Raw genomic sequence first — 23,632 nt, forward strand, 5'->3', positions numbered from 1 at the left:
GGATTGGTCCAACTGTTTATTCATCTGAGTTGGGTATTTCTAGGGAGAGTAAGTCAGCATCATCTTTTTGGTAGAAATGCCTTTCTGTGGATTGCTTTTTTTTTTTTTTTAAGCAACCTTGAGGTGCAAGTTAGTTCTCTTTTTGGAAACGTGAAGTTATATCGCCTGGTTGGAGGCATCCAGTCAGCACGTGGAGGGCTTGCAGGGGTGCAGGTAGAAGCCAGCGGGGAGAGCACGTGGGGGCAGGCTGGGAATGGTCCCCGAGTGGCCAGCCTTGCCTGCCTGCCAGTGAGGTGGCCTCGGGAGCCGAGCGTGAGAAGCGGGCAGAGGCCGGAGCTGAGCTGGGCGTAGCTTTCTAGATTAGATCCCTGGAACTGCCCTGTTGGGATTGGCCTGCAGCTGAGCGGGAGGCCCGTCCAGCTTTCTGGAAGGGGAGGCAGACCTGCCTGCCGGTCAGGGACCGTGCTGCCACGCCTCTGCCCTCTACCTCGCCCAGGTTGCAGCAGCTGGTGCCTAAACGGGGCAGCGCGTCCGCGTCTCTCCTTTCCTCGGCACAAATTGGAAATGACTAAACCTTGCCATATATAGTGCAGCACTCACGGCCACTCGCCTCTAAGGGGTAATCATGCAGGCATAAATTCGGAAAGTTGCTAAGCCATGAGCAGTCTTACGAGCATTAAAAGTGTCCTCTTTGCCAGAAAGGTCATTCATAACTTGGCTACCCTGCTGACGTACAGTCAGTGATATTGATTGATTAATGTATAAAAGCACCAGATCCATTTGCTTCTATGAAAGCGAATAAAGTGCAGTCAACTCGCTCTTTATTTTCACCTCATCCTTTTGTTTGAAGGACATTTTTTTCCCCTCCTCGTGTGGCCGGCTAGGTTTAAGGGGGTTACAGAAAGCCAGTTTCTGCCAAGTAATGTGTTCACAAAGGGAACATTGATTCACATCAGTGTCGCTTGAATTACCCTTAAAGGTTTGCCAAGGAGTTGCTCTTATATTAACCTTCTGTTCGTGAAGGAAGAAAGAAATAAATAAGTCATAAAGTGAAGTTCGTTGCTTTGGATTTAGTTTTGGAACTGTTCTAAAATAATTTCTTCCGTGGCTGATTGGGTTGAAGGGCATTGCCCAGAAAGTTCCCTGTTCGTTTTTGGGGTACAGGCTGGGGTGGGAATAAAGGGAAGCGAGCCCACCCCCGCCCTGCCTGAGCCCTACTGGGCACCAGATCAGGGAACAGAGGCAGAATTTAATTCCAGGGTAGAGATTAGTTCTGATTGGCTGCCTTGCATTCAGGCTGAAGCGCTGTGGTCCCCTTCCCTGCCGTCCTAGGCAGTTCACACAATCAGGTGATGCAAACCGCAAGAAAGACCTTCCTTTGTCTGGAAAATGAAGGATTCTGGAAGGCGACTTGGTTTCTCAGCTTTGATGGAATGAGTCAGTTACCCAGTCTTGAGAGTCATCCTAAATTTCCTCGTTCTTTAAAAACCTAGCAGGACAGTAGCCTAAAGCTGGGGAAAAAGAGCTCCTCAGCTTTTTGTTTTAACCTCAAATTAAGTGTGGTTAGTTACAGTTGTTGTTATTTTAATTTTTCCATTATGCAGGCAGTCTGGAGACTTCCCTGTTCTTGAAAAACCAAAATGGTATTGGTGGATTCTGAAACCCAGAGCGTACTGATTCCCCTGTAATTCGGTGAGCCTTGGGTATTATATGGGGTAGAGCATTTTGCCAATAATGGGCTCCGTTACTAAGGCTTCTTTCAATGACTTGATGAGAAAGGCCTGGAAGCTAGCCCCGCACCGGGCACATCTGAGGACATCCATCAGTGTCAGCTGACTGGCCATCTCGGATTCTTCAGCATTTGACATAACCATTTTCAGAGCTGGAAGCATTTCCAAACAGTGGAGGCTGGGAAGCCAGGGGAAGGTGGAATTCTGGAACACTGGCTGCACTGAGCTCCCGGGGAGGTGCGGTCTGAGGCATGGCCTGCAGGTGCCAGTGTGGAGTTCCCGTATCAGCTGCTCCGGCAGGGAGTGAACGCTGGTCAGTCTGCACGTCTGTTCTTCTAAGCCAGGCCCCGTGCCGTTGGCGAAATCTCCCTTACCAGGCCCAGGCTGTTCATTCACAGGACCCGGCAGAAGGTGGCCACCCTCTTTCTCTCAAGGCTCCTGCAGATGCTGGAAGAACTAGTTTTAGGTTAGTTCGCGCAGCTCTTGACCTTGGAGAGTGTTGATGGCTGGGAGCCACCGGGGACTTTTCTCTGGGCTTAGGGAGCATCGACACCTCAGTCTTCCCTGGGAATCTGGGCCCTGGGACCCATATGCACCTTCCCTCAGCCTGGGCAGCCACGACCCCGGAGGGTAAAAGCGGCGGGCGAAAAAGTAGTTTGCTGTTTTTCCCCTCCCAGAAGTGGTTTGGGAGTTTGAAGGTTTCTAAGCCCCTGAGAATCCCTCCTAGTTAAAAGGAGCCTGTCGGTGAGCTAGCTGCACCTGGCCTGTGCTTTGGTAGAGAGGCGCTTCTTCACTTGGGGGCCCCGGAAGGCCCCCATGACGCCCCACAGACACGTTGAGTGATCTCACCTGTTCAGCCGGGGGTCGTCCAGGCTGCTGACGGCTTGCGGTCGTTCCGCCCAGCGCAGATGCTCGTGTCAGTCTCACCGGCTTCTTCGTTCTAGAGCGAAGCAGGGAACCACAGGCAGACAGGTCCAGGGTCTAGCTTTATAGTCACACGTGCACTGTGTCATGAGTTTCTCCCCCTTCATAACAGCCGGAGCTCTAAACGCTTGTTGCCAAGCTAACGCCACGACGCTGGGGAAGTGTTGGCCCATATGGGGAGCCACACTAACTTTATGTAATTGTTTAATTAAAACCTTGGTTTTCTAATTGCAGCCTAAACACAAGTGCCTTTTGTTAATGAAAGGCAACCTCCGTGCTTGGTGCTTTTGTGCACAGCGTTTCTTCCCCCCACCCCCCCACTTTTTTTTCCAACTTGAAAATCGCCGGTTAAGTTCCCACCGTGGGGAGCTGGCACGTGGCGTTTCTCGGCACTGGGGGAGACGTTCCACGGTTCCTTTTGTCAGTCCTCGTCAGCATCTTATCTCGGCTGTGGTTGCCTTTCTGATTTCATATTGCAGTGAATCAAATTTGAAAGCCCCTTCACCTGCTGGAATAATCAGAAAGCCAGAGAGAAAAACCACCAAGTTTCTGTGGCATAAGCATTATTTTCCGTATTCCTGGTGCAGGGGTTGAAACAGATACATTTTCATGTTTGCTCTTTAAAGGAGAAACCTTCCCTTGATTTCCGGATGACTCTCGGCACCTTCTCCCCCCCCCCCCCCCCCCCCGCTGAGGTGATAGGAGCTGGCTCAGAGGATATACTGAGAATGAATCCATTTTCTTTCCTCTGTCTCTGCAGAATAAATTAGAATTTGCCTGATTTAATAAAATGGCTTCATCTCCCTGCCGTCTTCGCCATCTCCAGAGTATTCCTTCTGCAGTGGCCTGCTCTTCTATAATGGATCTCAGCGCCGTATCTCCTTATTCCAGGATAGTGGTTTCATATGTAATGCTTTCCCTTGCACTCTCGCACAGGCACCGTGTCACACATGTGTGCACATGCCAGCTTTGGGGGATCCTGATGGCTAAAGATGCAGAAATTTGTCACCAGACCTCATTTTCCCCGTTGTCAGGCGTGATGGTTTATAATTGATGTAGAGGTCGGTGCAATTTGTCGTCCGTCTGCCATTAACCCAGCCTCCTGGAGTTGATGTGACCACAATGTAGAATGTATTTTGGGGGGAAGAGAGAGAGGTTGAAGATGGAGGTTTGCAGCATAAACCTTCTCACTCTGCCCCAGCCCTTTCTCTATTTAATTGGAACATGTTTGTGTATGGTGGAGTACTTTGCTATCTCCCTGTTGCTCTCAGTTGGACTGATGGAAGTTTGTTGTTGGAATTGGGGATGGTTTTTCCATTTGGACCTCCCCCTACCCCTTAAATTTGTGTTTTAATTTCTATTTCCTAGGTTGATTTTTTTTTTTTTTTTTTTTCCCTTTCCTTTCCATTCTGACACTAATTATGCCAGCCGCACTGGGAGCCCTCACTGCTGGGAGGTACCCAGCTAAGTGTTAAGAAGGGTTTTAAAAACAGGCTGAACTCTTTCTTAATGAGGCTCAATCGGGCTCTCCTCCGGGTGGTTTTGTTTTGCTGATCTGTCAGTTTTTCAAGGATTTAATTGCACTTTTTTTCGTATTAGTCTTTGAAATTGGCCTATACAATCTTGCTATAAAATAACATTTTTTTTTAAAGCAAAAAGTTAGTAGCTTTTGTTTCCCCCCTTTTATTGTTGCTGGGAATTTTACTTTTTCACTTTCATCTCTCAGCACCATCTTCTGCCAGTCACTCTTGGGAGCTAGCAGTAGTGAAGAGCCCAGAATGGAGTGGCAGGAAGGGCCCACAGAGGCCACAGAGCCTGAACTCCAGGCCTCACAGGCCATTTCCCCATTTCTTCGGCTTCTGTCTTTGGGACTTTGATAAATGCAGCTCAGCTTATGTCTCCGCTTCTGGGTCTGCTCTGGGTCAGGGACTGGGAGAGGCACAGCCGCTGTTTCTTTAGGCCCGGAAGTGACAGATTCCATCCAGTGGTGCCAGGCCAGCTAACCAGCATCTTGATTCTTCAACCATGGGAGGTGGAGGAAAGAAAGAGTCCTAAAAGGCAGAAGGCAGGAGTCTCCAGGCAGGGGAGGGGCAGAGAAGCAAGGCCATAGCCTTTATGCTATTATCTTTATGGCATAGAAAAACATGCTTGAAGCAATCAGCATGAAATTCTTAATTGCTTCACTTACTTCTGCTCTCCTCATGGGACAGATTGTGCAAATGCCGGAGCTGCCAGGACCCTCAGGTTAGCACACTGTCCCTGCTGCACACACTATTTTTAACTAGTGCTTTGTTTTGTAAAGATGCACAGAGCTTTTCCTTTCTTTCTTTCTTTTTTCTTCCCAAGGATGCTAATAAACAGCAGAGGCAATAAAGAGCTGCTCCAGCCACCCTGACAGCAGCTACGCTCACTAGGCTGCGTGCCTAGCTCTTTCTCCCTGCCACCCTGCTTTCTGCTTCCTCTCTCTGGAGTTCTTCTTTCCCTCCCATTTGGTCTGAGTTTTGGCTTAAAAAAAAATTTTTTTTTTAAAATTTTTGCTTCTGAGTTTATCCTGTGAACACACCAGTTTCCCTCCCCCCCTTACCACTCTCCTGAGTCTGATTTGCATCCCTCTACTGCTCTCTCTTCTGATGTGTATCTTCCTCTTTGAGATTTCCAGTCCCCTCTCATGAGGATGTAAAATCCAAGAACCAGATCTCAGAGATTTCAAAATAAAATAAAAGTAAACTCTGCTTAAAAACACTTTAGCAGGAAAGCCAGGCTAATTGTAAATCAATGGGTCTTAAAATGCAGCATCGATCTCCAGTTAGAAGTTTGAAGGGGAAAGCAGTAATTACTGCACCAGAAGGTAGTTTTTCCTCTTAGTAAGTTCTGGGCAGAAAGAAGGCTCATTAGGGCAGCACTTTGGAATCTGAGTAATTAGTTTAAAAAGTACTTTTGTGGTGTTATTCCCTTGGCTAGAAATTATTGGAGTCTTCACAGATTTATAGCTCAATTCTGATAAGATTTGATTTATTATTGTGTTTGGTGTGGAAGAACCTTGATACGGAATCACCCAGGTGAAGATTCAGGACAGTGTGGATCAGAGTCCTGGGGACGAAGAGGCTTTTTGGAGTAGGTGGGGTTTGATTCTTTCAAGATTCCAGCTGTTCACTGAGAGTATTGAATATGGCCAACTTGGGACTCTAACATGGGAGCCCAGTTACACCAGTCTTGGCCAACCTTGCCATCCCTCAGGTGAGCAAGCAGAAACCTTAGTAAAGAGAGGTGATTTTCTTGTCAGAATGCATGTTGACATGAAGGTTCAGTGATCTGGTGGGGCATAACACAGCCATCCTCTGTCACCCAAGGCAGGTCTGCTGGAGGGTAAGTTCCATGAGGGCAGGAATGTCTCCTTGTCCAGTTGGATCCACAATGTCTGGGACTTGGTAGGTGCAAACTAATGGATATGTTTCCTGACTTGGCAAATAACTAAATGAACAGACAAGTCGTCTTCTCTTAGAGAGAGAGCTCCTAAGCCCTTGTGTTTGTGGGGGGGAAACTGCCACAGAAGCTTCTTTCTGGTTAGGTTATCAGCTGCCTCTCTGAGCGGGTCACTCACTCTTGCAGACCAAGCAAATGGCCCTTTCTTAAAGGGACTGGGTTTTTGCTTCCATGGAAGGTCATCAAGAGGTCATTCTGCTCCTTTATGTTTTTATTGTAAAGAAAATACACGACACGAGACGGTACTTTTACGTCAACTACGATCTTACACCGAGGCGCAGCTCGCTCCATTTTGCCGCAGTATCTCTCTCCTGCCAGGGTGGTATGACTAGTGGGTTAAATGTACATCAGAGTGCGTTATCAACTCAGAGCTGTGAGTTTTTAAATTCTTACTAGAAACTTCACGTTTTCCGCATTCTTCCCCAGAGGGGTTCTCCGAAGAGGGCCCTCCACTGTTGATCTAGTATTGTATGTAAGATGGAACGGTGTGGTTTGTAAACTTTTATTAGTGGAGCCCCCTTTCCTAAGAAATGAAAACTAATCTGAACCCACTAAATAATGTTTTTAAAAAAGCTTTATAACTATAGTTATTTTAGGAGTTTAGATTTGTAATATTTGTGTGTCAAAAAAAAACCAAACAAGAATAAAGCAGAGCCGATCAGCATTTTGACCAAAATTAAGAGCTATGGGAGGTAGTTAAATAATCTGGACTAAGCTTCTGTTTTGTTATGTAGTTTGTTTTGGTTCCGTTATTTTACAAATCTTCATTCACGTGGAGGAGCAGTTCCAAATGGTAACAGTTTTCAGCAGTGTGCCTGGTAATCTAAATGGCAGAAGTTGTTTTACTCGGAGGTCTACACGAAAACTAACTTAGCCACGCAAGTTAATGCCCTGGCTTCCAGTGTGTTAAATTTTGGCATATATCACATTTGAGTGTGTTTATTATTACAGTGTTTAATAATAACCAGTAGATTCTTTGATAATGGCCATTCTGACCAGTGTGAGGTGGTAGTTTTGATTTGCATTTCTCTAATAATTAGTGATGTTGAGCATCTTTTCATGTGCCTCTTGGCCATCTGTATGTCTTCTTTGGTGAAATGTCTATTTAGGTCTTCCGTCCATTTTTTTTTTTTTTTGCTGTACACGGGCCTCTCACTGTTGTGGCCTCTCCCATTGCGGAGCACAGGCTCCGGACGCGCAGGCTCAGCGGCCATGGCTCACGGGCCCAGCCACTCCGCGGCATGTGGGAGCTTCCCGGACCGGGGCACGAACCTGCGTCCCCTGCATCGGCAGGCGGACTCTCAACCACTGTGCCACCAGGGAAGCCCTTCCACCCATTTTTTGATTGGGTTGTTGTTTTTTTTGATATTGTGCAGGGCAGGAGTAGAAACGCAGATGTGGAGAACGGACGTGTGGACACGGGGGGGAAGGGGAGGGGGAGGGTGAATTGCAAGATTAGGTTTGACATAAATACACTACCATGTGTAAAATAGATAGCTAGTGGGAACCTGCCGTATAGCACAGGGAGCTCGGCTTGGTGCTCTGTGATGACCTGGATGGGTGGGATTGGGGGGAGGGGAGGGAGGTCCAAGAGGGAGGGGAGATACGTATACATGTAGCTGATTCACTTCACTGTACAGCAGAAACTAACACACCATTGCAAAGCAATTATACTCCAATAAAAAAATAAATAATAACCAGTAGCTTAATAACCAAGTTAAAATGGAACTAGATTCAGAATTTGCAGAACCCTTGCAGCATCATGGGGTTCCCCAGAGAACAGTTCAGGCACCATTGCACTACAGGACACCATCTACCCTAGAAGTACACTGGGACTCTTGCCATTGGAAGAGCCTACGGGTGTTCTTGCTGAAAAAAATTCACTGTGGTGGGGAACGGCTGATAAAGGGTCCCTCGTCTGGGTGTCTCCCTGTCACTTGAATCAGATGACTGCTGCCACGTAGAATGCAGCCTTCTGCTCCGTGTGAAGAGTGGCTTTACAGGTGGAAGAGGTCTCGGCCTTCGCTCTGCAGCCTCGTGCCCCTCCTCTCTGCTCTCTGTCAGTCTCCATCCTGAGAGGGTGTCACCCAGCTGGGGCATCTCTCTCTGGCCCCTGCCTTGGTCTGTTCAGGACTCGCCTCTGTCCTGTGAGCATGGAAGAACTGCTGGTCCACGTGGAAAAATGTCACTTTATGTTTATAAATGAGAGGAAATATTTCTACTGTTTATGCTAGAAGCCCCAAGCCATGCTTTCAAACTCTGAGAATTATGTCCCTCAGCGTGGCCTCGTTGGCCTCCTGTGCTCTGTCTCTGCTCTACCCAAAGCTGCTTTCTTCCTCACCCCCCATCTGCTTTTCACCACTTCTTGTAGCTTGCACCCTCTCTCCTTGAGTTAAATGTTTGTGCTTGCAAAGCTTATTAATAGCACTAGCACCGCTGAGTGGAATAGTGATTTGCTTCCCCTTTTTAATTTAATTTTGGCTTTCAGAAACAAATCTGGAAGAATATTTCAAGCTGCTCCCTTTTGAGGTGAGCTCCAGTTAATCCTTTTAAAGCACGTCTTGGGGGGTCAGGTATCCCCTGTGTACTCTCCCAAAGCCATAGGCACATCAGCTCATCCCCTCTGAAGTGGCGTGAATGCCCCGGTGGTCGCTAGTCATCGGTGAGGCCCAGCTCTAAGTCCATGGCTCTGTGCATTCACCTGACACCCCTATCCTGGAGCCTTTTCCAAAACAACCTACCTGAAGACATGTTGCTGCCCAGGGAAATTGTTTTCCCCAGCTGTGACTTGACAGTGATCCTAGTGCTGTTCAAAGGATTTATTGAGCACATTGCAGCAAACATCAGAATGCCACTTGTGTGTGTAAATTTACTGGTGGTGATGGTGGGGCGGTGGCTCCTATGTGACAAGCCCTTTCCATACTAGAGCTTGGGATTTAAGATGGGCAGGCAGTGGTTTCATACAGAGTCCGTCCGTTGGAGGCCCTGAGTGAGGTGGATGCCGTTAGGTGTGGTCGGCAGGTGTGATTGTGGACCGGGGGTCTGGGGAGGCTTCCCCAGGTGTGCTGAGGGCGGATGACGGTGGTTTGTATTTTCAGGCTGGTCCCATCATTGCCTGGAGTATTGTGCAGTGTCCAGCCTGGAGACCTCATCGCCTCTATCATCGGTGCCTAGTCTAGAAACTTCTCCTGATTCCTGCAGTCCACCTGTTTGCTGTGACAGTCCCCAGCCCCTCACTCCTGTCCTTCTAGCTTATGTATCCTGACGGAGAGCAGCACTTTTGTCACCAGAGAACAGGGAAACGTGATTTTCGAATGAAAGTGGAGGCCGGGGGTAGGTGTGATTTTGTTTGTTTGTTTGTTGTCTTGATAGCTGAGCCCCAAGTGGCAGAGGGAGACCTGAAGGGGAGTTGAGAACCAGGAGCTCTGAGTGAAGGGGTGCCTGGCGTGGCTTTGTCTCCTATCTCTGAACAGCCTGGGGAGCAGACGGCAGCCGCTGGCCAGGAATTGATTGCATTAATTGATATGCCAATAAGAGAGCTTGTTACATCCGCCATTGGTCAGGAGGCCAGCTAACAAGCCTGCTGATCAATGGCACCAATAAAGGTTTCCTCCATTAATGAGCAACGTGGTAATTAATGTCACCCATAAGCCAGCAGCCTGGCTGGCTACCGGAAGTGGCCGGGCAGCCACCCCACTCGGGGCGGAGTTGGGCCTTCAAGCGGCATCATGGGCTGTGAGAGAGCCTCAGACTCTGGAGGGTTTATTCCAAGTGGAGCAAGGAAGGAGAGCCTGGAGCGTTCAGAGCCCTGGCCAAGGAGGCCGATGGAGTCCTGGCTGGGCCCCAGGCCGCAGCGCGGCTGTGTCCGCCTCGTCCCCCATACCTGCTGGGAGGAGAGCGGGACGCACTTTTCTCTTGCAGTCCCTTTGGCTGCAAAGCGTTCCCACGCGAATCTCTCGGGGCTCTTAGGGGCGTGATGGAATGACTGAGTCCCCGGGTCACTCCGGTCCCAACTGGGCACGCTCTCCCCAGGGACAGCCCCCCTCAGTGGCTCACACGCACTGCCCTGAGCCCCTGGAGGGTGGGCCGTGGCCTCCTCTGGGAACCGTGAACAAGCGGTGGAGTAACTAACATCCCCCCCACCCTGCCCCAGCCCCCTGCCTCCGTGTTTCACCAGGAAGAAACATTTTGCTAGAGGAAAGAAAGAAAGGAGAAGCAGATGATTTGAAGCCGTGCCTCTTTCCTTCCCCCTGGTTTTCTGAAATGACATCAGTGGGTTGTTTGCCAAGCATAACCTGGCAGCCTGGCGGCTCTGCCTGACTGCCTGAGATTTCTGGGGACCGTGCGGCTCGCCAGCTCCAGCCGTGGCAGCGTGCCAAGGTGACGTTCAGTGACTAAGCAGAAACGAGGGAGAGGGAGAGAGGGAGGAAGAAGGTATGTGCGGTTGGGGAGCTGGGGGAGAGAGTGGTCCCGGGGCCGGGTGTGGCGTGGGGAGACGTGGAGGCATGTCCGGGTCATCCGAGGAAGAGGGCGGGCGTCGGGGACGCATTGGCGGGCCAGGGAGTGTCCCTGTGGCACCGGGTGGGGGCAGGGAAGCGGGGGGTGCAGGGCAGCAGCCACAGATTCAGCCTGGGTGGTGGCCAAAGGGGTCTGACCTGGGAGGGAACCAAATAAGCCCACGCGAAGGTGACAGCCCCGAGGGCCTGGAGCTGCTGGGAAGGCTTAGAGGAGCTTTTATCAGCATCAGGCCCAATACTCCTCAGCGGAGTTTCCTTTGCATTGTTAGGTATTGACCCTCAGAGACCCCTTGTGGGTTCCCTAATTGAAAATTAATACTAGATCAATGTCATGGGCAATTTGCATATTGATCATAAACAACTTTGAAGGCACCAAGTGTGCGCGGCAGATCAGTAGGGCTCCTGAACAGGCTGCAGAGGGAGCACCTCCTAGTACAATGCACTCCGAGAAAGGTTAATGATTTGGGAAGTTCCTAACCGCTCAGCGCAGGGAACGGCCCCGTACCGCACGGCGTCAGCGAGAGCAGTTAGTGTGGGGCCCGAACCGCCCCCCGCAGCCACCCGTCCCCAGCAGAGGGGAGGACGGCTGAGCTGCTGTGAGACAAGGGCTGGCCCTGAGTGTTTTTATAGTTGCCTTTTTTGGTGGTGGATGAAGTCTTGGGGCAGTTTATTCTGGGAAGTGTGCTGTGAAAGGCCGCGGCCAAGTTAAGGCTCCAGTAATTATTCTGGCCCCTTCCCCAAAACACAGTTCTCCCGGTGGCTTGAATGGAGTGAAATGAGGACAGGGCAGCAGCTCCCTTTACTCAGCCTCGTCCTCAGGCTTCCCGTCACTGGAATCCCGAGCTCGTGTTCGCTTTAAGCTGTGATGGGTTTGGCCCCGTTTTGCATCCTGTTCCATTCACCTCCCAGTTTCTGGCTTTGGGCTCCTGGCCCATCACTCACCCTCCCCTGCTGTGTGCCTTCATGTCCTGCTCTGGCATCAGGTCTTGCCTTCCTGGTCCATTCCCAGGTGCTCCCGTGGATCCCCAGCAGGCCTGGAAGGTGCTCCTTCAGGTGGCCCCCTTCGCCTGCCCCCTGTTCGCTTCTTTTGTTTTCCTCCCTTTCTCCCTCTGGCCCAGATCGGCTCCTCTTGTCTCCTGGCCATAGAAGCAGTGTGTGGACCAGCTACCCTGTAGTTGCTCTGGATTCCCCCATTCATGTTTACAACAAAGCTCAGAACACTTGAGGACCTGACCACTGATTCTGCCTTCATGCTCCCGGGGTACCTTGAGATGGCTGGTCTGAGGATCGGGGCCAAAGGCAGCCTGAAGAGACAGGTGATGCCCGACTACCTGGCTCCAGCCCCGACAGTGGAGGGTGGTGGTGCCGGTGGCGGTCGCTAGGGGGAGACACCTCTTAGGTAGTGGTGAGTAGAGCGGACTTTTTTCCTCAACAGCACAGCTCCCACCCGCACCCCGCCCCCACCCAAATTCATCTTGTCCTAAGAAGAGCTACTGTTGTAATAGCAGCCCTGTCAAGGTCACGTCGCTTTAGATGGTTATTAAGTTTGCAAAGTGTGCTGAAATTCATTGGTGTGAAAGGGCAATACGGTTTCAGAGAAGGGACATGCAGAATGGTTGGTGGATAAATTTCTAGGTTGGAGCTGCAGCCCTTCTGCACCTTGAGCCCTTCACCCCGTCCTGGCGCTGTCCCTTCACCTTCACAGGGAAGTGCTTTGGACCATGGTGGTCTGGTGGGTACTCCTGGTGTATGGCTGTCTAGCCTGTCCACGTGCTGCGGCATCAAAGGATGGTCCATGTTCCCTCTCTCCTCTTGGCGTTTCGTCACCTCAAGGTCAGCTCCTCCCCACCCGCCAGTAAAGGGAAAGGCTCAAGGAGATTTTATCTGTCTCTGCATTTATATATTACTTGTACTCATACTTAGAGAAATATGGTAGCCTTTGCCCTGGGAAGCGCTCCCAGGGCAACTGTGCAAGCCGTGTAGGTTGTCCCCACGTGCACAGCACCCTGCTCTGCTGAAGCGGTTGAGCGAGGACCCAGGCCACCCCAGATCTGACCTAACAAACGGGGCGGCAAGTCCGGGGCTATATCTGCCCAGAGGGAGGGGTGAGGAAGGGGAGCCCTTGTTCCGATTTTCACACAAGTACCTACATGTTAGCAGTGCCTCTGGCCCAAGGATGGCTGATAAGGCCTGCAGGAACTTGCCCCCAAGGCCCCTCTGAGCTCATCTCTGAGCCCCTCCCCGCTCCGTGCTTGCTATTCTTCCGGCAGCCCAGCCCGCCTCCCTCCTTGGGCCATTGCGGTAGCTAGCTGTTCCTCTTAGCCTGGAAGGCCTCTTGTGCTCACACCCTCACTTCTTTCAGGTCTGGGTTTGAGTGTCTCCCTCTCTGAACTTCCTCTGTGAAATAACCCCTGGGATTCCTTTTGTCCCCTGTCCCTCATCAGCGTCTCATAATATGTCCACTTGTCTAGCTGCTTTTTGTCTATCCTGCCCCCCGCCTTCTTCCTACCCCTGCTCCTGGAGAGCAGGGACTCTTCCTGTCCTGTTCACAGCTGTATTCAGTGCCCAGAATAGGTGCTCCATGGATGTGCGATGGGCGGGCGAGTGCACGGATGGCACAAGCGGAAGCGTAGCTTCTCCAGGGGAGCCCACAATGGCAGCTCTAAAGGGAGCCAGTTAAGAGCACGGGCCTTGGCACCAGCTCTGTGGCCTTTGCCAGTACTTTAACCTCTCTGAGCCTCAGTTTCCTCATCTGTGAAATGAGGGTAATAATAGTATCTGCTTCAGTTGAGTGATGACTGTGCTACTACCATTATGATTATCATTAGATAATAATGACTTAAGCAAATGGAGGCTTTCAAGGTGCCTGTTGTTGCTTCTCACGATAAGGTTCTTTGCAGTGAAGGATTTTACCCAGGCAGGAGAAGAGGAAGGTAGCCGGCATTTTTGTGCCTGTCAGTCCCACTTTGCTAGTCCCTTCCTTCGTCTCTTTCCAATCAGGGCACTTGTGATTATGTCAAAGAAAATGTCATGCAGGCCAAAAGCTCCTGGGGCAGGATGGGGGTGACCTGACGTGGAATGTGGGAGCACATGGAGGTGGGGGTGGGGTGGAGAGTCGGGGGAGGCTGGAGAGCCCCTGTCAGCTCGGTTCTGGGCCAGGTGTGGCTGCAGCCCCGCCAGCCCAGCGGGCAGGGTGCCGGGCCGTCCCCGTGCATGTGATTACTTCATTACGGGTAGCCTTTCATTGGCTTGGCCGCGCTGTGCTGATGAACTGAGACTGGGGACAAGAGCACCTAATTGCGGGAAATAGATTCCCATCACAGGCCTGGCTGCAGCCAGAAGTGAGTGTCCACGCGTGTGTGTGTGTGTGTGTGCGCGCGCACGCGTGCGTGTGCGTGTGTGTGTGTGTGTGTATGCGGGTGGGTGGCCAGGTGTTCATGTTCTTCCCTGGGTGCACCTCCCCTGCCTTCCTTCCCTTCCAGAGCCTCCTGGGCACTGGCTGCAGGCCCAGTGAGCAGCATCCTTCCAGACCTGCCTCTGTTTCCCCTGCTTGGAGCCTCTCGCATTCCGCAGCGCAGTCTTTTCATCACCCTGAGGGACAGGAACCTGCTGGGGGCTGGGGGCGGCGCACCTGTTCACACACCTGTTCTTTCTCTTGTTCAATCCATCTCCTTTCGTCTGTTTGTTCACCTTCAGTCCTGTCTGCGCCCTCTGCTTAGATCTCCATGAAGACGGAGAGGGGGGAGCTCTGGTGCTGCCCTTCTTAATTGAAATCGCATTTCATTCATCTGGGAAATGAGGCAGAGGAGGGGGTGGAGCCATTTTCCACCGGCAGCTGATTCTACACGAGGCCAGGCTTGAAGATACCAGCTCCAGGAATACATAGCACGATCTTAAGAAAGAATTTAGGAAGCAAAGCCATTTGCATAAAACTAAACTGAAAACCACATAACCAGCCACATGGTTTTAACCACCACACGCGCGCAGAAAGTCCTACTGTAGTGCGTTTTCTCAGCACCCGGAAATTAGTGGCTCAGGTCACCAGAGCGTCTGAAGCTGGTCATTACTAATCAGTTGTTTACAGCGAAGAGATTTTTTCTTCTCCTCCAGTGTTTTCTGGGCCTGAAAAGACATTTCCTGGAATCCTGACTGAAGTCAGTGTGTGCAGTGGGCTGGTGATTCGCATAATGGCTGGCCTGGGGTGGCAGGTTGCCTCAGTTACAAAGAAGCACGGGTGGCGTGAAGGCAGAGCAGAGAGAAATGGAGAGCCCTCACTTGACACCCTCTGACCTCAGCCAGTGGAGCTGAATGCTGGAGAGCTGGGACTGAAATTGCAGTCACTTTAGATTATTTGGAGTGAGGAGAGGCAGGGAAAAAAGGGTCTGTTGACTACAGGAAGCTGAATTCTTCCTCTGCTGAAAAGCTTATTAATGGAAGGGGAAAAAGCAATTACTTGGCTTTTGCTAGTTCTCTGTGGCAGGGATTCAGCACTGCAGCAGCCCCTTGGACCTCACCCTGGATCCAGAGTATCTCTAATGGGCACCACCCCAAGCCATTTGGGGGCAGTACTTCTGGGATTCCCCCTCTTCCAGAAAGAGTGTGGAGGCAGGGGGTGGAGAGAGAGAGGGAGAGCATGAGAGGGAGAGGGAGAGAGGCAGGCTTGTCCTGTCTTTAACGTGATGGTTTTCCTTTGGGTACCACGTTGCCGGTGGCAGGAAGTTAACAGGGTGCTGTTTGCTTAGAAGCATGCACATCTGTGTTCTCAGGGGCTGATTTTTGGTTCATTTTGGTTTGGGTGAGGCCATTTTTATCCATGCTGTGCCTTTTGTCTCAAAATACAAAGCAAAACTAGAAGTTGCTTTGAACAACTATGGTACCACTATTAGAATCCATTTGCCTCAATATCACAGCTTTCATTGAGGAAGATTCCTGAGGAGCCCGCGTCCAGGGAGCAGGGTGCCAGGCCTCACCTTTCAGTGCTTCTCTGCCTGCGTGAGTGTCACCATGACCACTTGTTCCCTCCATGGCTGGTGCCCCTCGGCCGCCTTTGGAGACCCTCCTTTGGGCTATCTCACTGTGTGGCCTTGGAGCCCTTCCCTTCTTTAGGCCCTGGTCTCCTAGTTTGTAGAATTGAGGTGCTTCAGCTCCGCCAAATCTCTCAAAATAAAGGCAGATCCCTCTGATGACCGGGTTGCTGCAAACAGCCATTATTTCTCTTTCCCAAATCTGTTTTTCTCGTGTTTGTGCTTTTATGCCTTCTCCTTGTCTGGACTACCCTACCTATTTTATATTTTATATATTTACATTTATATCATTTAGAATTTCTAAAGCACACATTTTTGATTTCACTACCTTAATTGTATCAAGCTAAATTTTATACAGCTCGATTTTTTAGTCCATTGATCCATTTTTGTCTCCGTTCTTCAACTTCTTTTTCTTTAGGGCCCAGTTTCTGTCATTTCGTTTCTCCTAGAACAATTCCTGTTCTTTCCAACCTGTCACCAAAGTGTTTTAGTAGTTGAGTCAGTTCATAGACTAACTCTTTTCAAAACTTGAATTTTTTCTGCCATAATATGTATTTAAGATACACTCTTACCTAGGGTTTTTTCTTTTTTTTTTGGAAAGTACCTCATTGGTTACTGTCTAAATCCTCCTCTTTATTCCACCTCCTCTTCCTCCTTTTTTTTTTTTTTAAAAAATTTATTTATTTTTGGCTGTGTTGGGTCTTCGTTGCTGCGCACGGGCTTTCTCTAGTTGCGGCGAGTGGGGACGACTCTTCGTTGCGGTGCGCGGGCTTCTCACTGCGGTGGCTTCTCTTGTCGTGGAGCACCGGCTCTAGGCGCACGGGCTTCAGTAGTTGTGGCACGTGGGCTCAGTAGTTGTGGCTCGTGGGCTCTAGAGCGCAGGCTCAGTAGTTGTGGCGCATGGGCTTAGTTGTTACGCGGTCTGAGGGCTTCTTCCTGGACCAGGGCTCGAACCCGTGTCCCCTACATTGGCAGGCGGATTCTTAACCACTGCACCACCAGGGAAGCCCTCTTGCTCCTTTTTCTGTTTAAAGATGTTGCTCCGTAAGTGAGGAATCATTCACTTTTTCTTGCTAATCATTGGACGATCTAATCTTTAATATTGCGTTGCATTTTAGCTACTTTTCATTCACACCTTTGGCTTATTTGACTGCTTTTCTTGCTGTAAATAGTGGCCTTACAAAATGAAGCAAAAAATTTTGCTTGGTGAGGGTTCCTTTTCCTTATTTGCTCTACTTAGGGTCCATATTCACTTAGAAAAAATTGTCCACTTTTGAAAGTTTGAGGAGGATTCTAACTTAAGGATTTCCCTGTGAGAGGTTTCTGGTACTTTCCTCAGTTGCACTGTGCACACAGAAGAACTTAAACCTCCAAAGTTGTTTCTTTAAAATGTAAACGTGGGCTACAAACTTGTATATCTCCCTTATTCCTGCCTGTCCGAAGAACCAACTCTTTGTCACAGAATCGCGCTTTCTGCCCAGGTCCTTGATGACTTTCTCATTTCATGACAACATTTTCTTTCTCTTTGGTTTCATGTTTTAGTTGTTGACAAATGTTCCCACCATTAGAGAGAATGGGTGTGAGTCTAGAATTTAAGTTCTTTGTTTGCCTTGACTGTGACTGTGGTTTTTTTGCTTTTTTTTTGCCTCGAGATCTATTGCAGGATAAACTTGGGGGTGTGTAATGCATGCTTTGCTTTTCAAAGGATACCAGGCTGTTCTTAGATCTAAGAAACACCTTATGGGAGGAAAAGCTGAATAGATGCTTACAGGGTCTTAAGGCCGAGACTAAAATACAGTTAGTAGCTCTGGCAGATTTGAGGATGGGCTGCTGTAGCTGAAATCGCTGTGAGAGGGCAGGTGTGGTGGCGGGGAGGGGTGGCATCATTTTGTTAAACCGCAGAAAAGGACCATTTCATTGTACAGGATCCAGATTTTTAAAATACAGTCTTTATATTCAACCATGGGCATAACTTTGGAAGTTTCTAAAAAGGAGGAAGAAGATCCAAGAATTTTCTTTCTCCCTTTGGGCACAAAAGAGCTATATAAGGTGCATGTTAAAAATGACCACAGTTTAGCAATTCCATCAGCTTTTTCTACCATTAATGTAGGAAAGCTCTTGAACACAAGCCTTTGGATTTTCTCTTTACCTCAGCTTCCTGCTTCACTTTCTCTGCGGTTTCCTAGGAAGTGTCAACTAAAACATGTTGCTTCTGCTGCCCGCATTTGGGGACTTGATGGTTTTGGGCACTGGCCCGGTTTTTGACTCTCCACGTGAAGGTGCATCCTTCAGTGTCTTGGGTGTGACCGTAAATGCTCGAGTCAGAGGCAGGTTCTTTGCCGCTTGTACCAGGTGGTGAACATGAACACGTGGTAGTCACCTGAGGACTCCCCAGCGTGCTTGGAGGTGTAATACTGTTCTGGGCCACCACCAGGTTCACGTGCGTTCCTAGCGCTGCATTCTGGGATGTGTGAGGCTGTTAACGTTTGCGGTAACCTTTGTGTAGCTTGGGTCTGGCCAAGGGAGGGCAGGGTTAGCCAGTGCTTTTCTGGGTACAGCATTGCCTGAAGTCAGCCTGATGTCTGTTTCCCAGATTTGGTTTGGAAATTGGAAGCCTTTGTTTGCGCTTTGTTTTTATGAATCAGCTGGTTTTACCAGCTGTGCATATAAGTGGCCTGTGATCATGCAGAATGAAGCTCACTGACAGCCAGCCCCTCACGCTGCGGCCCGTGGATGGGAGTCGACTGATATTTCTGCATGCATCCTGTGCTCCACAGGGCAAAGCTCTTTTCTTAATAGGCTAGAGACCCTTTGGACGGTGTGGCCATCAGTGAGGCCACAGAGGGGCTAGAAACTCGAGTCCCTCATTTGTGTGTCATGTGACTCAAACCCCTGGTGTCATGATTTTATCTTTCTCTGTTGAGTGCTAATCATTTGGCGAAATGCTTACCTGCTACAGAATGTTTACCTGTTTCTCTTTCAGTTTGCTTTTTTGCATGTCCTGTCCCCAAATATTCCATCTTTCCCTTCGGTGCTGTCGTATCGTGTCTCCCCCGCATTGTGACACCTCGGGTCTGCACGGCCACCCCCTACCCCCCTCCTTGCTATCATTCCCGTATAGATTGCGTCCATCAGCATTGGCGTTCCCGTTACCAGAGCCCTCCCACAAGGTTTCACTTATACCCATTAGGTTCTAATCACCATCATCGAATATCACTTCTGGTACATCCTGTTCATTTCCCATACACCTTCATTTGTATATAGATGCTTAAGTACACTTATAGGCCTGCCTTGACTTTTTTTTTTCATCTATGTATTTCCAACATTTTCCAAGTAAAAATAAATAAATTAGGGAACACATCATAGATTTTGTTTTGTTTTGTCTTGCATTGTCTTGCATTAAGCATAAGGTCTCTCTCTGACAGTCAGTTTTGACTCAGAAGGTGATACCAGCCTTCTTTAATGGAAACTGTTAAATTTTTTAATTTACACTTTTTCTATCACTCATGTGTGTTTGTCTCTCTTGTCTTCTCCCCGCTAACCGTGGAAGCCTGGCAGTGTTTATTTCAAACCGGGTGTTACTGAAAGATGGATGCTTGTAGGGACTGCTCAGTCCTCACACCTGGAATGTTAAAAAGCTTTCAGGCAGATCTGTTGGATTGAAAAACGTCCCTTTCTGTAGAGGAGGGGGGACGAGGGGGGAAGTGGTACCCCACCAGAGAGGCTTCCCTTTGTCACCCCCATGTGGTCATGACCCCGCAGTTCTGAACGTACATCCAGACACCTTAGATGATGCGTTCAAATCCACAAAGCGGTTTATTCTGATAAGCAAACTTAAGAGGCCATTCTTCCTCCATCAAGACCCTCCTTCTGCTTGCCCTGGCTTTTTCACCTTTGCCCATCAAATATTCTGCCGTTAAGACGTCACCATTTACTCTCTGCCGTCTTCCATTCTCTCTCAGTAGCACACTGAGTTAGAATCAGTACTTTTCTCCATGACTTTGTTTTTAACGGATGTGAGGGAGTGGGGAACCACCCTTCTTGGTGTCAAGGACCTTCTATTTTGCTCGCCTCTTCTTTCCAGAACATTCCAGTTTGCTGTGAGGTTAAACTGTGCAAAATACTGTTTGAAAGAAAGGAGAAAAAGAGAAAAGGACTTGTCAAAATGCATTTGTTAGATCACGTTTTAAATGAAGTACAATTGAAGGTAGTTTTTGTCCAAAGAAAGGAAAAACCCCTGCAAATCCGCTGAGCTCCCAGAAAGCGCACCTCCTTTGTCGTCGCCCTGACATTGAAGTGTAATTTTTCATGGTTATTTGGACTGGAAAATGGGGGGGAAGGGGAGAGATGGGCCTGCGATTATTTCCCATAAATGACAACACAATCACATCACGCTCTGCTCCAAACATGCTCGGGGAATTTGCCTTTTTTACATTTCATGTGTGGAAGTAGCAGCAGCAGTCACGGCTTTGTAGAAATCCAAGGGAATCAATCCCCGCTGAACCCAGTGTTCTTCAGATTCTTGGGACATAGCTGGATTTCTGGTTTAGTGTGGATTCTGAAACCATTTCAGGGCTTGGGTTTGTATTTTACAAACTGGAACTCCCATCTTTCAGTTATTTAAAAAAAAAAAAAAAAAAATCTTCCCGGGAATAGCCACCAGGCGAGTCAGCGACATATTTCGTTCCGTTGTGCTTTGTCACCGCACATTGGCTTTCATCCTTTCTGCACTTCTGCAGGGGGCAACCCAGGTGCTTTTGCTGAGAACACAGATAAATGGAACCGTTTGCAATACCGGCTCTAGGTGTTTCCTCCCTTTTTCTCCTCTCGTGACCCCACCCACCCCCTTAATTCTAGCGCGGTTTTGACAAGCTGTTCAAATGACCCAGTGGCTTTGCCCGGAAGAGGAGAAACGGCACACGGGAGGACAGCTCAGAGCGGGGCGGTTTTCTCCGGGAGGCCCAGGCGGGCTGTGGACCCGCAGAGCGCTCTCTGGTGCCCACGCTCACGGCAGAGGTGAGCTGAGCGGCAGGCAGATGCAGAGGCTCTCCCAGGCGTGCCTCCTGGTCCGCTCTTTCTCCGGCAGGGCTGCGCACACCGGCTGCAGCTTCCCAGGCCCCCTCAGGCTGCACAAGCCCCATTTTTCTTGTTTCTATCAACAGTGGCAAGATCTTCAAATATACAAAAGCATAAATGTTCTCTATTCTCCAATTAGTCATTTTAATAATACCCGGCCTTGCCTTCAGAGTGTTGATTCTTTTAGCCTGGCGCCAAAGCCAGGGGCAGTGGGGTGGGGGCGGGAGGGAGGGGCAGGGCGGGCGCGAGGGGCCGCTTCCCGCGCCCCCCCCCCCCCCCACTTTCCTGGCTTTGCCCCGTGTGCCTGCAGAGCCTTCGCCCCGGCCCCGTGCCAGCGAGGCTGGCGGGCCTCCACCGCCTCGCACGCTCTGTCCAGAAACTCCAGGCATGGCGGCCCCGGGGGTATTCGGTAAATGAACACCTAGTGGTGAGAAGAATTCTTGTGGTAAAATGATCACTGAAGGGATCCACGTGAGAAAGGAACACGTCAGTGGAGGGTGGGAGTGGGTCTGATCTTTTCCAAGTCCCCTGTTCCTCTCCCACTCACACCCTCTTGCCTCTCAGAGGACTGAAATTCTTTATACATGACATCTTCAAGAGGGCAGTTATGTTTCAAACAACTGGTTAGCACTTTGGTCACATTTAAAAAAAAAACAAACAAACAGACATCCCCTGGGGTGAGGAGATCCCTGTGGGGCTACCAGGCTAACCCCTGACCGTTCACTCCAGCTGGTGGGGAAGAGTCCCCAGCAAGATGGCCTGGCCTGGTGGAGAGCTTAGGCGGGTGAGGAAGTGGGAAACGCCGGAGACAAGGGCGACCTGGAGGGGGAGACCCACCTCTGCCTGTCCCGTGCTCTGTGCCCCAGACCTGTGGGAGGGTTTGGAGAGGCCGGGCAGGCGGGAGTGCAGGAGGTCAGAGTGCCTGTCATCCACCTGGAGAGCATATTTTTCACCGAATGCCTTGGACTCTGTTAGTGCACTGGAGTTCTCATGTCTGCTGGGGAAGAAATGGCATCTTATCCTGAGAAGGTAGGAAAATATTACACTTCTGATGCACAAAGCAGCGCCCCAGCCTTGGAGCCCCTGCCTGCCCCACCTTCCTGCCCTCATCCTTCACCCCTGCAAGGATTCCTGCCGGGACTGTGAGAGTTGTATCTCATAGTGTTCCGCTCACCAGTGTTGACTCGGATCCTGGGCCCTTCATGTTGTGATTTGACTATTTCTTCAATTAATCTATACCCTGTTAGGATGTAGGAAGCGGAATGGGCAGTGTTTGCCAGCAATTAAAAATAATATTCAGAGGATTACCCATAAAGGACTCCCAGGGAGGCGTATAAGTTCCCTATTTTATGTGCATGGTGAGAACGTGTGGTCACCTCCACCAGGATGCTAAGTCTAAGGACTGGTGTGTTAAAAGGACAGTTTGCATTTGTGGTCGGCAAAAAGTACCTTGATTTAAGGGAGAATTTCTGGGGCTGTGGTAGTGTCACTCAGAAAACCTAATGGCTCGAAGCTACGTCTCAGGCAGTTTCCAGCCACGTCATCGGGGCTGGAAAGACAAGGTGGAGCAAAACCGCGGCATTAACATGGGAGAAAGTGTGTTTGAGAGTGTTGCGGGGTAGATTATTGCGTCCTGAGTCTGGGAGTCACTGTGTGTTTGTGGTATAGCCCAGAGCACATGGAGTGTCACCTACTGATAGGACCTGCAGTCACCATTCAGTGAGACCGCACTTGCCAAAGTGTCACGAGGGAGACCAGCACAGTTAGCGGCCCACCCCTGTGGGTGTGGCCACGAGCGCATTCACCTCTCCCTCTGCGGCCTGGAGAGGGAAGGAGAACTAGGGTGACGAGCTGGGGGCAGCAGAGCCGTCTCTCTGTCACCATGGCAGATCACATCCTGTTACAAGTTACTTTTGTAGCAGAATTCTAATGCACTGGATCTTATTCAAAATAAGTGATCTAGACCTTAGCTGTCATCTTTCATATTGTAGGATTTGATTTGACCTCTATTTGCAAAGTAAAGCATACATACTTTGTAGAAGTACGTCCAGCCATTAGAGGTTTCCTGTGGATAACAAGAGGCCAAGAGGGTTGGACAAGCTGGACTGTTCGGCCTTCGTTCTCCAGTTGTTACGGTCAGCACTGCAAGAGGACAGCCGATGTAGGCCAGGGTGTCCTACAGTGAGTCTCTAGTTACAGGAACAAGGAAACAAGACACGGTCGTGGAATCCCTCCGCCACCACCATGGAGGCTCCTGAAAAGTAGCCGCCACCCTCCGTGTCCCTGCTGGTCAGAGTGTGCCGGGCCTTTCCCGCCCACTTCGCGGTTGTCCTTGGTTAATTAGGTTGAAAATGGGGAAAGGAAGGGCTTTAACCCTATCTTCAAAGTAAGCAGATTGGTTATTTTGTTTTTCAAAGAAGAAGTCCGATACACAATTAAAACTTGTTTCTGGTAAACCTCATTCCAGGAAAGATGAGCTTTTAACAAAAGGCTTTTGACAGCTGCAGGCTATTTCATTTTTTTTAATGCCGAATGAAAAATCAATACATTTTTCTGGGTTATACATATTCAGAACAGGCCTGATATTTCCATTATAATGGAAAGTGGGTGTCTGTGCACATCTCGCCTGTCAGAGCTGCACTGCCGCATTTTCCAAGCCACTGCTGAATATTTCAAACCTGCTTTGATTGTGGTTCATGACAGCTAATGTTTCTCAGCTCTTGAGCCTGCCGACAGGCAAACGCACTTGAGCTTACCGCCCCCCGCCCTCAAACATTGCTCCCCGCAAAGAAAAGGGAAAGAACAATTTCATTCTTCAGGGATCCCAGACTGGCGTATTATTTAAGTAACGCGGTCGCCTGAGCCCTGGGTACGGACA

At 49.7% G+C, this 23,632-nt stretch overlaps 1 protein-coding gene and 1 long non-coding RNA gene across 11 annotated transcripts in view; one reads left to right on the forward strand and one right to left on the reverse strand.

Annotated features, from left to right (window-relative positions):
• Positions 1 to 23,632, forward strand: part of ZFHX3 (zinc finger homeobox 3) — a 256,795-nt gene that overhangs the window by 174,972 nt on the left and 58,191 nt on the right. The window lies entirely within an intron of this gene.
• LOC137214652 (uncharacterized) lies at positions 19,469 to 22,261 on the reverse strand. Its single transcript, XR_010938975.1, has 3 exons — positions 22,204 to 22,261; positions 21,592 to 21,775; positions 19,469 to 19,801 (listed from the first exon to the last, which is right to left on the reverse strand). It is a non-coding gene; the product is annotated as an uncharacterized lncRNA (long non-coding RNA).

The sequence above is a fragment of the Pseudorca crassidens genome, chromosome 20 (genome assembly GCF_039906515.1).
Source record: "Pseudorca crassidens isolate mPseCra1 chromosome 20, mPseCra1.hap1, whole genome shotgun sequence".
In the NCBI taxonomy this organism is placed as follows: domain Eukaryota; kingdom Metazoa; phylum Chordata; class Mammalia; order Artiodactyla; family Delphinidae; genus Pseudorca; species Pseudorca crassidens.